The following is a 15,427-nucleotide window of genomic DNA, read 5'->3' as shown; positions in this document are numbered from 1 at the left end:
AGTAGTGTACCTTCATCGGAGTCGCGCTACGTTGCATGTGCGCCGCAGCAACGTCCTCAAACTGAAAAGTTTTGATCGTCCCTAATACATTTAAGTGCCAAAGACACTGGTGTAGGCATGCGTATTCAAATTTATCGATATGTAAACAGGCAGAATATCGCGCTGCGGTCGGTACCGCCGTATAAGAAAACAAGTATCTGGCGCAGTTGTTAGATCGGTTATTGCTGCTACAATGGGAAGTGACTGAGATTTAAGTGAGTTTGAACGTGGTGTTACAGTCGGCGCACGAGCGGTGGGACACAGCATCTCCAAGATAGCTATGAAACGGGTATTTTCCCGTACGACCATTTCACGAGTGTACAGTGAATACCAGGAATACGGTCAAACATCAAATCTCCGACATCGCTGCGGCCGGAAAAAGATCCTGCAAGAACAGTTACAACGACGAGTGAAGAGAATCGTTCTATGTGACAGAAGTGCAGCCCTTTCGCAAATTGCTGCAGATATCAATGCTGGCCCATCAGCATGCGAGCCATTCAACGGAACATCATCGATACGGGCTTTCGGAGCGAAAGGCCAACTCGTGTACCCTTGATGACTGCACGACGCAATGTGTTACGCCTCGCCTGGACCCATCAGCACCGACATTGGACTGTTGATGACTGGAAACATGTTGCCTTGTCGGACAAGTCCTGTTTCAAATTGTATCGAGCGGATAGACGTGTACGGTTATGGAGACAACCTCATGATCCATGGACCCGACGTGTCAGCAGCTGAATATTCAAGTTGGTGGAGGCTCGGTAATGGTGTGGGGCGTGTGCTGTTGGAGTGATATGTGACCCCTGACACCTCTGGATATGAGACTAACAGGTGACACCTACGTAAGCATCCTGTCTGATCGCCTGCATCCATTCATGTCCATTGTTCATTCCGACGGACTTCGGTGAACTGCCTCCAGCACTGCTTCACACATTAGTGGAGTTCATGTCACGTCATGTTGCGGCACCTCTGCGAACTCGTGCTGGCCTTTCTCGATTATTAGGCAGGTCTACCAGTTTCTTTGGCTCTTCAGTGTAGTGCTCTCGTCTAAAGCTAAAGGTCTACTGGCTTCTTCTGGTTTTAATGTTTGTGTTTTATCGGATCAATCAGTAAATGAAATGAAAACTTTTCGTACCTTGAATAGTTATTTATCAAATGGTTCAAATGACTCTGAGCACTGTGGGACTTAACTTCTGAGGTCATCAGTCCCGTAGAACTTAGAAGTACTTAAACATAAACAGTCGAGGATATGGACGCCTCTGCAAAGAAAAACGATCCCACTTCACGAATCATGAAACAGACCACATCACACTTTTACCTTCGGACTACCACCCACAATTTCCTTGCTAAAGTGACGGTTCTATGAGTATTATGTTGGTTTATCTTTCCGGACACATGAAAGCATGATTCGACCGAGAATGTAAACCTGTATCAGATAGTCTGCGACATTGTCGATACGACTCAGAATCTCAACTGAAAATGCTTTGTGCTTTGGCCTGTGATCGAGTTGAAGCGCATGCAGCAGCTGCACCTTGTAGGCATGAAGCTTGACTCTCTTGTGTAGCACCCTGCGCACGGTGGTTGATGGTAGCTGTAAAGGACGAGGCGCTTGCGGATTGATGTGGTTGTGCTCTGGATAAACCTGTTGCACTCGTTCCAGTTCTGTATCAGTCGTAGTCGCATGTCCAGAGTTCTACTCTTCATGAAACTTCTGGATTCTTCGACCCTCGTTTACCATATTCTTTGACCCTCCTGTACCACTGTCTGAAGATCGGACGTGATGGTAGGGTACTTCTGTAACGTGTCAGATTTGGTCTCTATCTACCATTCCACACTCTGTGCCATCTGCTGGTAGTTGGCCATTTTCGTCAACATCTTTCGTGCAAAAATAAAAACTAAATAACCTTACGTGAGCGTTAACATTATCCGCAAACCGCATCTTTCTACCTCTCCCCATTACTGAAATATACGTGATAAAAGTTGTAAAGATCATTATGTAACTACCTGTATATTGTAATTTTATTTCAGTGATCATAGTTTAATTCAGAGAATGTATTTATATGACAATGTGGCTAATTATTTTCTACAGTTTTTGAAATCGTTGCGTCAGGCTTGAGACAAACATATATTCTTTGATTTATCGTTTTGGTGTTCGGCAGTTTTATGGGGAGCGCCCGTAACGGTGGAACTTTTTTAATGCAGTCAGACACTAAACCTAGAGCGTCACTTATGAGCTTTATACTGGTACTTAAATTTTCCAGGGAAGTTTTATTTTAGGTTCCTTAAAAGCAGTGGTTCACCGAAACAAACTGCAAGAACTTATTTATTACTGAACTTTAGCGGTCGAGATTGAAGGACATCAATTAACTTTTACATAAATTCTAAGCTCACTTTTAAGAAAGCTGAGACCACCTTTTTCATGTTACGATTTGTGACATCTCTGTTCGACCGTCAATTGCTGCACAACATCATGACGACATGATCTTCACGTTATTTAATGCTTGATATTGAACTAACTTCCAATTTAATGAGGCAACGGCCTTGCCGCAGTGGATACACCGGTTCCCGTGAGATCACCGAAGTTAAGCGTTGTCGGGCGTGGCCGGCACTTGGATGGGTGACCTTCCAGCTGCCATGCGCTGTTGCCATTTTTGGGGGTGCACTTAGCCTCGTAATGTCAATTGAGGAGCTACTCGACCGAATAGTAACGGCTCCGGTCAAAGAAAAACCATCATAACGACCGGGAGAGAGGTGTGCTGACCACACGCCCCTCCTATCCGCATCCTCAACTGAGGGTGACACGGCGGTCGGATGGTCCCGATGGGCCACTTGTGGCCTGAAGACGGAGTGCTTTTGAGTGCAATTTACTGAACTCCTCAAATAAAGTTTTCATCACACTCATGATTATTTAACATTATCTTGATCTATCATTAAACTCTTTCTCATCTGAGGCAAATGTAAAGCCGCATTCTCAGTACAGTACATCAGAGTGTGCTGTGTTTCCAAACATGAGTAGAACAATGCTGTTTTTGAACATTGTTCAGTCGGTCAGCATGCCTCGAACTTGGGCATTGCACGCATTGTATCATTATGACAAGGATAGTTGTCATCGCCATGGACAGTTGCCCACCGAGTACATCACAGTGACCTCAATAACAAACTTCACCCTCCATCGCGAGACAGGCAACATTGAAATTCTGCCTCGAACTACTCGCCCGCGGCCGACAGTAGCCGTGGATGACCACTGCCTATAAAATAATTCTCTCTCCAAGGTACCTATGGCAGAAGGCTACAGAACTGAGCGTTACCGTTTCGAAGACAACATGGGGTACTGTGTCGGGCTACGCAACTCAAAACCGTCTTCCATAGTCAGTTTGGCCTCTAGGGGTATATTTACGAGGGTTGGAACTTTAATAGTGGCAACTGTTTATTTACACCTGGTACAATACTGATATTCCGAAGTTTACTGACCTTCAAAGTTGTCACCAGCATTGTGTATAACCCGTTGCCAGCGATGTGGAAGGCGTAGGATACTCTCAGCAGTGCCAGTTGTGGTGACAGTTCGAGCGGCGTGGTCTATTGCCCGACGAATTTGTAGCAGTTCTGAAGCGATCAGCTTAGAGACAGAAGTGATGACACTTTCTGCAGAGCTTGACCATAATTTTGCAGGACAATGCTCAAGCACGTACAGTGCAAGCTGTTACTGATTTGTTTGACTATTGGGGCTACTAAGTGCTATACCACCTTCTGCACTCCCCTGACTTAAGCCCTCGTAAGTTCAACTCGATTTCTAAACTGAAGGAAACACTTCACGGCATTCGCTTCACAACCGCTACAAAGACGTTGGGCAATATACCGCACCGGTCGAACTGTCATCACAACTGGCACTGCTAAGAGTATCATACAACTTCCACATCGCTGGCAACGGTTTATACACAATGCTGGAGACTACTCTGAAGGTAAGTAAAACTTTGAAACACATATCTATTTCGTGCGAGCTGTAAATAAACAGTTGCCACTCTAAAAGTTCCAGCTCTCGTAGAACGGCAGTACAAATCCTTCAGGCATGGTGTGCGCGAAGTATCTGGGCAAGAGATTACCTGCAGTCGAACCTGGATCAGTGGCATCGAGTTTTCTTCACCGAGGAGTATAGGATTGGTCTGACACTCGATTATAGTCGTGAAATAAGGCAGCCAGATACCAACGGTCGTCTTAGACACAACGTCGTAAGTGTTCCGCGGGGAGATGATATGATTTGTCCCGGTATCGTGTTCATATATAGAAAGCCCCTTATGACTGTCGAAAGTAATTTGAGGTGTTGGGACAGGATAGCCAAACCCACTGTCCGCCGCGTGGGATTAGCCGAGCGGTCTAGGGCCCTGCAGTCATGGACTGTACGGCTGGTCCCGGCAGAGGCTCGAGTCCTCACTCGGGCATGGGTGTGTGTGTTTGTCCTTAGGGTAATTTAGGTTAAGTAGTGTGTAAGCTTAGGGACTGATGACCTTAGCAGTTAAGTCCCATAAGATTTCACACACATTTGAACATTTGAACAAACCCATTGCCCGGCCTCACACCTGACACTTTGCGCTGTATTCGCTTTTCAAGACCGTAATGAATTGAGAACACGTGGAATCCGTCATCTTCGAGGCAGGAATAAACTGAATGGAACAGCCTAGGATATATTTTAACATGAATACAGTTGAGCATGCTTCAGACCGGCTGATACTGCAATGTACTGTCGCAAGAGATGTCTTCACACATTGGATGATCTCAGGGGGCAGCTGTGCAAAAGCTGGACACACTTGAGCTACACCGTCTCCACCACTTTGTAAGCAGCACATCAAGAAGCATCGACGAATACAGAACGGGTGGAACAGCATAGTACTGGATGGTACCCAGCAGCAGATTATTTCACGAATGTTAAAGATGTGCGCTAGTATCTGCCTGTCGTAATAATTAGGACATGTAATTAGTTGATTTAGTATCTACATAAATTAAATGCAAATTATGAAGAACTTTCCTACACAGGTCGGATGACGCAACGAACATGAAGAGCGACAACAAAGTTGGAAGGGTCGAATTAAGGCCCACTATCTCGTGTACCAACTACATCTGCTTTAAAAACCTCTGCTTCGTTAAAAATAGTGCTTGGCCACTGCACACAAAGTAAACTCATCACAATGAAGCAAACATTCTAGAACTGTACACAAAGTAAACTCATCACAATGAAGCAAACATTCTAGAAATGCAGCTGGATATATTTATTATTTACGTCACATAACCACAGGAATGTTGTAGGACATTAGGGATCTTAAAATTGGGGACAGGTGGAGAATACTAAACTTTAACCTTATAAAATGCACAACTAACAATGAAAACTACAGAGCATTGTTCTGAAAATTGTTGCGAACTAAACTAAAATGACTCTAAATTCTGTGGGATCCTCATTTAACTGAAAGACTGTAAAATGCACAAATGAATAAGACTTCGCATCTGGGGAGCAAGGTAATGACACAAATATTCAACGTAGATAACTGAGCATACAATAAGATCCATAACCATATAAGTTAAATACTGACTGCGCAGAAGATGGAGTGCGCTACTGTCTGAACGAAACTTACAGTCTTCAACTTTCGTACGTTGGTGCTGAAACTGTGAAATTCTCAGTTGTCTTAGTGTCGTTTATCTTTATCGATGAAGGAATATTATGGCTATATTAAAAGATTCTTTGTGTAGTTAAAAAGACGTCGCTTAGTTGCTGGGTAGCCTCAAATGCGGCTTGACCGTTGTACAATGAAACAGTTCGAACAGGGTGCCCCGGACGGAATGAAGAAAGCAACCACACTTCGCATTCATCACGTACACTTCTTTGCAACGTCCAGCGGCGGGCATTCCTGTAGTTGAAGAACGGTGTGCGATAAAAGGTGCAGCAGTGCAGCCGTAGAGCAGACAGAGACGTAGCGGTCTCAACTATCTCTGAGCCTGACGCCGAATTTATTGATCTCTTACGGTACTTGTCCGAGCCATACAGAGAGAGAGAGAGAGAGAGAGAGAGAGAACGATATTCAACACTAGGCCGCACGCTCTCACAGAGAGTACGGCTGCGGAGAGACACGTGAGGAGTGCTAATATCCCGAAGACGTATTCTTTCAGGCAAGTGGACTGACGTGAAATTAATGGGCGTGCCAAGTCGCATTCCAGAGGGCGACTGGTCCGTGTAGCTGGCTAGCCGCGCGAGCACGTTTAGTGTCACTTAATTTTGTCCGTACGGCATACTTTGCGGCGGTGGGGGAGGTACTTGCCGTTCGGTTTGCGCGGCGCTGCTCGCGCTTCGATTCGAGATCGCAGTTGCCTTAACGGCGGGCCGAGCGCCGGCAAGTGGGACCACAGCCGAGCCAAAGACAAATGCATTTGAAAGGCAATGGCCGTCCCGTAACGAATGTCCCGGGAGCGGCGCGGAGCCTCCCCCCCCCCCCCCCCCGCCGCCCCCTCTTCTCGGCCCCGGCCGTGTTGTTAATTATGGCGCGAGACAGCGGGCAAGGAGCGCTATTTAGAGCGGGCCGCCAGCTCAGGTGCCGCGTTTGTCTCCCGCGTAAAAGTGAGCGCCATTATTTCCTCGGTGAATAATTCAGGCCCGTGGCCCGTGGCGTTGCCATTACCGGTGTGAATGGTGGGCGCCGCCTCCGGGGGTGCCGCCTCCCCCAGTAGAGCTCGCATGCGCCGCAGACGCCGCCTCCAGTTGTAAAGGGGCCGCCGGCCGCCGGCTAGCTGCCGGAGGTGCCGCAGGGAAGGCGCTTCCGCCACCCGCTTTCTGACCCTGCACCCGACCTACACGTGGATCTACACTCCGCAAACCACCGTACAGTGCACGGTGGACGGCAAAGCTTATCAACAGTACGGCGCATCCACATTCATTGCGTATAGTACTTAAGCGACAATGAGACGGTTACGGAAGCTCCTTTTGCAGTGTCAGCGGAATGAAAGGGAGACTGCTTGAGGACAGGTCAACGAAACGGAGTGGATTTCGAACCAGAAGACTCCTCTGTAAACAGCGGAAAAATGCTCCTATCCGAGCGCAAATATGCGAGATGATCCTGTTTATTTAAAAGACTCTGACTAAAAAGGGGGTTATTAGCTGCCTCGTTCTACCTCCCCTAATTGTAATCACTCACACCCAGTAGCCCACCACAGTAAGTCGCTCATATCTATTCACTCCCGGTGGTCCATTAGTCACTCAACCATTTAGCTCAACTCATTGTCATTACCTCTTTGTGTCTCTCTGTAATTGTCTCCTATGTCACAGCCACAGCCCTCTTCGTTCTATCTTACTACTACAGTCTCCACTCACTGTCACTCTCTCTCCCTCATTCTCTCTTACTGCTAATATCCCATTCCTTCCTTCCTACTGCTGCTGCCTCTTCTCGCTGCCACTACCTCTCTCTTCCTCGTTGTCAATGTCTTATATTCTGTCTCTCATTATCACTGGTTGTAACCCACTTTCAATTTCTCTTTATATTTATTCCTCCCCCTACCTCCCAGCACTGTTTCCTTCACTCTTTTCCCGGCACTGTTCCGTCACTGTCAACACTATCACTATGTCCCTCTTATTCTCTTACATCGTCATTGTCTCCTTCACTCTTTCTACAACACAACCACTGTCTACTATCTTGCTGCATCACAGCCATATTTTTAAATCTTCCTGAGGCTTTTGATACTCTTGACCACAACATTCTACTAAATAAGTAGAAACGTTAGGAATATAAGGCATAGCTAATAACTCAATTCGATATTACTTAGCAGAGATGATACAAAGGATAGAAATAACATGTGCCTCAATTAGACTAAACTTTTAGTGATAAAAATAAATTCATATAGGAGACCTACAGCATAGCACGTTAGGCCCAATTTTGCTCCTGATACATCAATGACATTGCCAGTAGCGTTAGTTATGGGTGAAAATTCTCTTTGCTGACGACATCTATATTATAGTTACTGAGGAAACTAGAGAACTCCTTGCAGAAAAAGGAAATGAAACCCTTAAAAAAGTTTTCAACGAGTCAGCATGCAATGAAGTCACATTGAATGTACAGAAAACAAATGACATGATTCATTTTAGAGAGGGAAAATGACAGTGTTAAAGTAAATGCAGATGACATTTCTGTCTACTGGGTAACAAATAAGTTGTGGACAGTTCCTGGTATTAATCTGCTTGCCACAGGCTAGGTGCCACACGACACCAAAGCCTTCCCCGGAGGGTACTTAAGGATGAAATTTCTGTTTCGGTCCGCAAAACAAACAGGAGTCTGCCTACTGGTGCTTCGCTACCGAGAGAATGTTCGTTGCTTCCCCTCAGAATTACGGACTGTCCTCTGCAAAGTGACGCCACTGCCATCAGACGTGGAGGCATCGATGCTGACCAGTGGAGAAAAGCTGATTGAAACCAGTAGCAAGTTCATGAATCATAATGACGCTGTCTGGAAGGTTTAAGTGAGAAGTTTCTGTTGCTTTCCCCTGTTTTTGCACAAAAAAGGTTACATAAAAAGTCCGTTCATCAGATTCACAGCAGCTTCCACTCTCCAATCCAAGTGAAGCTTGGAAATTGTAGGGTTTCTAGTGATAACTGGGCTGTGAAAGGTGATTTATTTTCCAGCTCCCCCCTATGAAGCATAGACATTGCCGTTGGTGGGGAGGGTTGCGTGCCTCAGCGATACATACAGCCGTACCTTAGGTGCAACCACAACGGAGGGGTATCTCTTGAGCTGCTAGACAAACTTATGGTTCCTGAAGAGGGGCAGCAGCCTTCTCAGTAGTTGCAGGGGCAACAGTCTGGATGATTGCCTGATCTAGCCTTTAACCAAAACGGCCTTGCTGTGCTGGTACTGCGAAAGGCTGAAAGCAAGGGGGACTACAGCCATAATTTTTCCCGAGGGCATGCAGCTTTACTGTATGGTTAAATGATTATGGCGTCCTCTTGGGTAAAATACTCCGGAGGTACAATAGTCCACCATTTGGATCTCGGGTGGGGCTACTCAGGAGGACGTTGTTATCAGGAGAAAGAAAACTGTCAGATCCCTTAATCGGGCAAGTAGGTTAGAAAATTTAAAAAGAGAAATGGATAGGTTAAGGTTAGATATAGTGGGAATTAGTGAAGTTTGGTGGCAGGAGGAACAAGACTTTTGGTCAGGTGAATACAGGGTTATAAATACAAAATCAAATACGGGTAATGAAGGAGTAGGTTTAATAATGAATAAAAAAATAGGAATGCGGGTAAGCTACTACAAACAGCATAGTGAACGCATTATTGTGGCCAAGATAGATACGAAACCCACGCCTACCACAGTAGTGCAAGTTTATATACCAACTAGCTACGCAGATGACGAAGAGACTGATGAAATGAATGATATACAAGAAATTATTCAGATAGTGAAGCGAGACGATATTTTAACAGTCATGGATGACTGGAGTTCGATAGCAGGAAAAGGTAGAGAAGGAAACGCAGTAGTTGAATATGGAATGGGGGCAAGGAATGAAATAAGAAGCAACCTGGTAGAATTTTGCACAGAGCATAACTTAATCATAGCTAACACTTGATTCAAGAATCGTGAAAGTAGGTTGTATACATGGAAGAAGCCTGGAGATATTGGAAGGTTTCAGATAGATTATATAATGGTAAGACAGAGCTTTAGGAACCAGGTTTTAAACTGTAAGACATTTCCAGGGGCAGATTTGGACTCTGACCACATTATGAACTGTAGATTAAAACTGAAGAAACTGCAAAAAGGTGGGAATTTAAGGAGATGGGCGCTAGATAAACTGACAGAACCAGAGGTTGTAGAGAGTTTCAGGTAGAGCATTAGGAAACGATTGTCATGAATGGGTGAAAGAAAGGCAGTTGAAGAAGAATGGGTAGCTTTGAGCGATGAAATAATGAAGGAAGCAGAGGATCAAGTAGGTAAAAAGACGAGGGCTAATAGAAATCCTTGGGTAATTTAATTGATGTATGGAGAAAGTACAAAAATGCAGTAAATGAAGCAGGCAAAAAGGAATACAAACGTCTCAAAAATGAAATCGACAGGAAGAACAAAATGGCTAAGCAGGGGTGGCTAGAGGACAAATTTAAGGATGTAGAGGCGTATATCACTAGGGGAAAGATAGATACTGCCTACAGGAAAATTAAAGAGACCTTTGGAGAAAAGAGAACCTCTTTTATGAATATCAAGAGCTCAGATGTGAATCCAGTTCTAAGCAAAGAAGGGAAAGCAGAAAGGTGGAGGGTGTATATAGAGGGTCTATACAAGGGCGATGTTCTTGAGGACAGTATTATGGAAATGGAAGAGGATGTAGATGAAGATTGAATTGGAGATATAATACTGCGTGAAGAGTTTGAAAGAGCACTGAAAGACCTAAGTCGAAAAAGGCCCCGGGAGTAGACAGTATCCCATTAGAACTACTGATAGCCTTGGGAGAGCCAGCCCTGACAAAACTCTACCATCTGGGAAGCAAGATGTATGAGACAAGCGAAATATCCTCAGACTTCAAGAAGAATATAATAATTCCAACCCCAAAGAAGGCAGGTGTTGACAGATGTGAAAATTACCGAACTATCAGTTTAAGAAGCCATGGCTGCAAAATACTAACACGAACTGTTTACAGACGAATGGAAATACTGGTAGAAGCCGACCTCGGGGTAAATCAGTTTGTATTCCGTAGAAATGTTGGAACACGTGAGGTAATACTGACGCTACGGCTTATCTTATACGATAGATAAAGGAAAGGCAATCCTACGTTTCTAGCATTTGTAGACTTGGAGAGAGCTTTTGAAAATTTTGTGGCAGGGGTAAAATACAGGAAGCGAGAGGCTATTTACAATCTGTACAGAAACCAGATGGCAGTTACATGAGTCGAGGGGCATGAAAGGGAAGTAGTGGTTGGGAAGGGAGTGAGACAGTGTTGTAGCCTATCCCCGATGTTATTCAATCTGTATATTGAGTAAACAGTAAAGGAAACAAAAGAAAAATTCGGAGAAGGAACTGAAATCCATGGAGAAGAAATAAAAACCTGAGGTTCGCCGATGACATTGTAATTCTGTCAGAGACAGCAAAGGACCTGGAAGAGCAGCTGAACGGAATGGACAGTGTGTTGAAAGGAGGATACAAGATGAACATCAACAAAAGCAAAACGAGGATAATGGAATGTAGTCGAATTAAGTCGGGTGGTGCTGAGGGAATTAGATTAGGAAATGAGACGCTGAAAGTGGTAAATTACTTTTGCTATTGGGGAGCAAAATAACTGATGATGGTCGAAGTAGAAAGGATATAAAATGTAGACTGGCAATGGCAAGGAAAGCGTTTCTGAAGAAGAGAAATTTGTTAACCTCGAGTATAGATTTAAGTGTCAGAAAGTCGTTTCTGAAAGTATTTGTATGGAGTGTAGCCATGTATGGAAGTGAAACGTGCGCAATAAATTGTTTGGACAAGAAGAGAATAGAAGCTTTTGAAATGTGGTGCTATAGAAGAATGCTGACCATTAGATGAGTAGATCACATTACTAGTGAGGAGGTATTGAATTGAATTGGGGAGAAGGGAAATTTGTGGCTAAACTTGACTAGAAGAAGGGATCGGTTGGTAGGGCATATTTTGAGGCATCAAGGGATCACCAATTTAGTATTGGAGGGCAACGTGTAGGGTAAAAATCGTAGAGGGAGACCAAGAGATGAATACACTAAGCAGATTCAGAAGGAAGTAGGTTGCAGGAGGTATTGGGAGATGAAGCAGCTTGCACAGGACAGAGTAGCATGGAGAGCTGCATCAAACCAGTCTCTGGACTGAAGACCACAACAACAACAACAAAGTATGTGGTGGATGCATGTGATCGGGCTAAAGGCCTGACTGCAGGTAGATTGCAGCCTTTCTTCTCCTCGCCACTAGGAGGGGAAGGGCTGCAGGCCTCATCGCCCTGGCCGCCTTTGCCCGCAGGAAAAATCATCACTACTTCTTTACTCAAAAAATGCAGGGCATGTTCCTGGTTTTAAGATCTTAGGTTTCCTTAGACGGTGTCATTTTGAATAAAATAATTATGGGTAATTGACCGCATCATTCTATTAAGTCAACTATGTTTAGACCGACTTCCTGCTCACTCTTCAGGGCAGTTTAATACTCATTTGACACACATACATAATAATTTTACCCAAAATGTTCCCGTTTACTTAAAAAGACTCTGCCTGATAAGTGGGTTACCAGTTGACGCATTCTATGTTTCTCAGCTCTTTTGAAAATTTTCGCAAAAATTTTGGCAATCGAAAATATTCGCGCTTTTTTATGCTGAGGAGAAGAAAGTGGCAGCGGTGAAAAGACGGAAAAGTAATAAATATTGGAAGATAGTAGACAGCATATAGATACTAGGTGGCGTGGACTTGGAGCCGACGTGCAAGGATTGGAGCGGCGAAAAATCCGACCATCTCTCCGAAAGTGAACCCAGGACTCTCTGGGTCGTTGTCTTCGACTCTATCCACTAAGCAACGACGACCACAAAATATCCCAACCTATCATATTTATACAGTCTCTATGTAATACAGAAGTAAAATACCTATTGAATGAAATGGACATCATGTTGAGCAAGGAATACAGCATATGGAGGAATAATGCAAAGGTGATTTTGGTGAAGAGTATTGGAAATGAACTAAACGACTTGCTTAACGTCAGAAACGGTAACGTCACAGTAGCGGAAGCAGTGAGAGATTTCTCTTGTCTGAGATACAAGATTACACAAGGAGGTCGACGTAATAAGATATCAGAAGTATGAAGATTGCCACAGACCAACAAAACTTTCTCAAATAAAAGAGCTCTGCTACTATCACATATTGATGTGGACATGAGGAAGAGGTTCCTAAAAGTGTACAGCATAGCATGGTAGTCAAAATCAGGTTGTCGGAAGTCCGGAGAAGAAGCAGCGGGAGTATTGGAAACGGGTTGCTGTCGAAGAATATTAACAATTAACTTGTTAGATAAAGTATGAAATGCACAACTGAGAAAATAAACAAGAAAAGAAGTGACTGGATTGCCCTATTTATCTAAGTGCAGTCACATTGTCTATGGAACTAACGGTGGAGGGAGAAAATAATAGGGGCAGACAAGAATTAAAACAACGCAAAACACATTATAGAGGACGTTGGATGTAGTATTTATGTACGTATAGAAAGGACAGCACAGCCAATCGAAAGATTACTAAATGAAAAAAAGTCTCTTTTCCTATTTAGTTTAAGATTTAATGCAATTTTAGGAAACCTTGTGATATCCACACGTTGCATATGTTTATAGTACCTGTTGTCTGCACACGTTTTCGGTTTCCAGTTACTTTCAATTCTTTCACAATTTCGTTCATTATAAGCGCAGCTGTACAGTGTGGTTTGGCTGCCCCTGCCGCTGCCGCTGTCGTTTTGTGGAACCCGCAATGTTAAAGCAGGCCTTCATAAACAAAGCACGAGATTTTATTTCTCTCTCTTTCTACACGTGAAGTATTATTCCTACAGGAAAAACGAGTAGGAGCATTTGCACGAAATTTAATGTAGTAAAATTCTGTAAAGAGACACGTTTTCTCCTGAGACCACGGTTTTCGGGTTATCCAAGAAGAACGCGCAAAAGTGACCTCCAAACGCATCTCTACCCCACATTCGTCCCTTAACAGTCAGGAATTCTAGTATGTTGTTCGTGCCACTCCCTCAAACCACTGTAAAACATTTTCGACTTCACGAGCTGCTCCCAATATCGGCCCTTTCTGTTCTCAATTGATTGAGCTATTACGCCACCAGCATAGCCAGCTACTCCGTTAACATTATTAATTTAAACGTGTCCTTTAGTGTAATGAAAGGAAAAACGACTTCTGTAAACGTTATGCTAAAACTAACTCCATTGACATTTCGATTCAAACCTAATCCTTGCAAGCACAGTAGTTTCGTAATCACAAGATCTGAAGAATTCAACAGTGTAATTGTTTATTTTATGCTTTTAAAATTCTCGAAATTATTAGGTATATTTTTCACATAAGTCGGTTTCAGAATTTGTGTGTTTTCGGGTAAGCCGGTGCCTTGATAAGGTCAGTTAATGAGGACCATTCAATGTCGAATGTGGGAAATAAATCGTGCAGTCGCAAATATTTGTACAGTGCTAGCACGGAGTGCCACGAACAATATACTAGAAATGCTGAGCGGTAGGGCTCAGTGTCGGAGTGGGAGTGCATTTGAAGGTCAGTTTTGTGCGTTTTTCTTGAATAACTTGAAAACTACGGCATACAGCGGAAACGTATCTCATTATATATGCATTTAATTTCCTACAAAAAGGTTCTGATTTTTCTGTAGGACTAATAGTCTGCGGCCAACGGCCTTGCCGCAGTGGTAACACCGGTTCCCATCAGATCACCGAAGTTAAGGGCTGTCGGGCTGGGCTAGAACTTGGATGGGTGACCATCCAGTCTGCCGAGCACTGTTGTCAAGCGGGGTGCACTCAGCCCTTGTGAGACAAGCTGAGTAGTTACTTGATTGAAAAATAGCGGCTCTGGCCTCGTAAACTGACAAACGGCCGGGAGAGCGGTGCGTCTACCACACGTCCCTCCGTATCCGCATCCAGTGACGCCTGTGGTCTGAGGATGAAACGGCGGCCGGTCGGTACCTTTGGGCCTTCCATGGAATGTTCGGAAAGAGTTTTACTAGTCTGTATACTGTGATAGAACATAGTGATGAAAAGCAATGGGAACGGAACCTGTCAGTCAAATTTTAGCATCAATTTCACTTTCGTTACTTCAGTAAGTAAATAAATTTGAACACACGCATAAAATGCGTAAAACTATCACAAGATGACCTACATCAAACGTTCTCTCTATATTGTGACCCAATGAAGCGATGTCCAACGCAAAGCACGATGCTTCAAGAATTATTATTTAAACCTTCTGCATGCCTAATCTGAATTTCAATTTGAAGTACCATTAATCTAGTTCACAAAGTAAACGTATGTTTCATTAAGTGACTGACTACTGGTACAGTATTTAGAGATATAATTTATTTGCCCCCCCATGAACCATGGACCTTGCCGTTGGTGGGGAGGCTTGCGTGCCTCAGCGATACAGACAGCCGTACCGTAGGTACAACCACAACGGAGGGGTATCTGTTGAGAGGCCAGACAAACGTGTGGTTCCTGAAGAGGGGCAGCAGCCTTTTCAGTAGTTGCAAGGGCAACAGTCTGGATGATTGACTGATCTGGCCTTGTAACAATAACCAAAACGGCCTTGCTGTGCTGGTACTGCGAACGGCTGAAAGCAAGGGGAAACTACGGCCGTAATTTTTCCCGAGGGCATGCAGCTTTACTGTATGATTAAATGATGATGGCGTCCTCTTGGG

At 44.2% G+C, this 15,427-nt stretch overlaps 2 pseudogenes; both read left to right on the top strand.

The window, feature by feature from the left end:
* Positions 1-2,570: 2,570 nt before the first annotated feature.
* Positions 2,571-2,687, top strand: LOC124799863 (annotated as a pseudogene).
* Positions 2,688-14,407: 11,720 nt separating this feature from the next.
* On the top strand, positions 14,408-14,525 carry LOC124799615 (annotated as a pseudogene).
* The last annotated feature ends 902 nt before the right edge of the window (positions 14,526-15,427 follow it).

Source organism: Schistocerca piceifrons, chromosome 5 (assembly GCF_021461385.2).
Source record: "Schistocerca piceifrons isolate TAMUIC-IGC-003096 chromosome 5, iqSchPice1.1, whole genome shotgun sequence".
NCBI classification, from domain to species: Eukaryota; Metazoa; Arthropoda; class Insecta; order Orthoptera; family Acrididae; genus Schistocerca; species Schistocerca piceifrons.
Note: the sequence above shows the minus strand (reverse complement) of the source record. Positions and strands in the feature narration are given on the sequence as shown.